The 2,623-nt window shown below is 36.3% G+C and overlaps 1 pseudogene; it reads left to right on the top strand.

Moving 5' to 3' along the window:
* Positions 1 to 825: 825 nt before the first annotated feature.
* LOC122125984 lies at positions 826 to 919 on the top strand (annotated as a pseudogene).
* The last annotated feature ends 1,704 nt before the right edge of the window (positions 920 to 2,623 follow it).

Below are 2,623 nucleotides of genomic sequence, written 5' to 3'. Positions count from 1 at the left end.
TGGGCCTGTTAAGATGGTTTAACTCATCTTGGTTTAGTTTTGGCATGTCAATATTTCTGCCAACTTCTCAAACTTATTAGCAAATAGTTTTGAGAAGTATTCCCTTATAATGTTTTGAATCTTGGTTGTTTCTGTGGTGATATTTCCATTCGCATCTCTGAGTTTATTTATTTGGGTGTGTTCTCTTCTTTTTCTCATAAGATTTGCTAAGGGTCTGTCAATTTTGTTAATTTTTTCGAAGAAGCAACTCTTTGTTTTGTTGATTTTTTGTATGTTTTTTTGTGGATTCTAATACATTTAATTCTGATTTAATTTTAACTCTTTCTTTTTGTCTACTAGTTGAGGGTTTATCTTGCTGCTCTTTTTAAAGGAGGCTCAGTTGTCTCATTAAATTGTTGGTTTCAGATCTCTGCAATATAATGATGTAAGAACTCAAAGCTATAAACTTGCCCCTGAGTACTGCCTTTGCTGTGTCCCAGAGGAGCTGGTGATTTGTGTGCTCATTTTTGTTGAATATCATGAACATTTGAATTTCCTTTCTAATCTCTTCCACGACCCACTTGTGATTCAGCAGTGTCTTGTTCAGCCTCCATATGTTACCGGACTTTCTTTGGTGGCTTTTGGTGTTGAGTTCTAATTTTACTCCATTGTGGTCTCAAAGAATTCAAGGTATAACTTCAATGTTTCTGAATTTGGACAAGTTTGCTTTGTGGCCTAAAATGTTGTCTATTTTGGAATATGTTCCATGTGCTGCTGAGAAAAAGTATATTCTGATGCTGCTGGATGAAATATGCAGCAGGCGTCTGTTAAATCTAATTGATCTAAGCAGTTGTTTAAATCTGCAGTTTCTCTGTTGAAAAGAATAGCTTGGCCCCTGCGTAAGGATGACATGCAAATTCGTGAAGCATTCCAAATTTTTACAACAGATGCTGGAGGGGATGTGGCCAGAAGGGAACCTTACTGCATTCTTGGTGGGAGTATAAACTTGTTCATCCACTTGGAAAGCAGTATGGAAGTTCCTCAAAAGATTCCAAATACAGCTCCCCTATGACCCAGAAATCCCACTTTTGGGCATTCACCCAAATGATTACAAACAAGACCATACTAAAACTACCAGCACAAATATGTTTATTGCAGCATTATTTACCATAGGTAAGATATATAACAAACCTCGATGCCCCTAAGTAGATGAATATATCAAGAAAACGCTGTGTGTGTGTGTGTGTGTGTGTGTGTGTGTGTGTGTATGTGTGTGTGTGTGTATGGGAATTCTATCGTCCATCAGAATGAATGACATCACCCAATTTGTTATGAAATGGAAAAACTTAGAAAAAATTATATTAACTGACGTGAGCCAAGTCCAAAGAAACATAGGTCCATGGTATCCCTTATTTCCAATAAGTAAATCTATGTCTGTGATAAGCAGAAATGGTCAAAAGCTATATGCATATGACTAGATAAGGTGATGTTAAGCTAAATGAACCTCAAGATAGGAACACAAGTGTTTTTTTTTTCTTGCTGTTGTTTTTAACGCATCTATAATGTGCGATGTTATTTTTTTGTTTTTTATATGGCCCTCCCACACAGCATAACCCCTATTTTCACAGTATTCTCTAATTTGGGGAGGGAAAGGGAAAAAAACAAAATGCTTAAACAGAGATACAGGTTGACACATTGAAACAATGAGATGCACAAGGCACTATGTTGAAAAATGAACTTTACAATTTAGGCGGGGTTAGGGTGGAGGAGTGGGGGGGGTGAGGAGTGTACTTGTGGAGGTAGAAGGGAAGGGATGGTAGAGGAAAAACAAAGGGGAGCTAACAATTCTTGATAGGAAAAGTACTCATTACCTTGCTCATGTAACTGTAAACCCTCTATAAAGTATTTTTACAATAAAAAACGTTTTAAAATGTTCTGAGATATAATAGTTTATTTCTATTATTTTACCCATATAATAACGTTAACAAAGAAATTAATACAAATCACTGACCTGAAGATATTTTGAATAAGTATGTGTGTGTATGTGCACACGTGCACAGGAGTGCATGTGCATGCCTGTTTGTTGGCGTGCTCAGTTTGAACTCAGGGCTTCAAGGTCTTGCTAGGCCTTTCTTCTCTAGATTGGTGAGCTAGTATATGAACTACATCTCCATTCCTGGCCTTTTTCTAGTTCATTTACATTTTTAAAAAATAATTTTATGAATTATATTTTGCTCTGATTGGCTTCCAACACTTATCCACAGATCTCAAGCTCCTCAGTAGATATGACGAGTGGGCAGGATTACAGATGTGACCAACCAGAACAAGGTTTTAAGAATAATTTTATAAGTAGAAGAAACTTTACTTCACGGGGTACTCTTTTATCATTTCCTACTTTTAGAGCATTTTGGAGTGATTATATGTGAATTTATTTCGTTTTGGGATTCTTACAAGACAGTAAGTGATGGTATTTAAAAGTTTAAGTACTTTTTTAAAAGGATACTAGAACTGTGGGACAGAAGAAATTGGACTCTCTTTGGATCTTAATTTATAATCTCAGTCTGTGCATGATAACACAATGTCACCAACACAGTCTGTTGACGACAAAATGTGGCAGAAAGCAATTACCATGTGTTGGGTCTTC

This window comes from Dipodomys spectabilis, unplaced genomic scaffold (assembly GCF_019054845.1).
Source record: "Dipodomys spectabilis isolate Male_0828 unplaced genomic scaffold, ASM1905484v1 ptg000269l, whole genome shotgun sequence".
Lineage (NCBI taxonomy): Eukaryota > Metazoa > Chordata > Mammalia > Rodentia > Heteromyidae > Dipodomys > Dipodomys spectabilis.
This window is presented reverse-complemented; position numbering and strand designations above follow the sequence as displayed.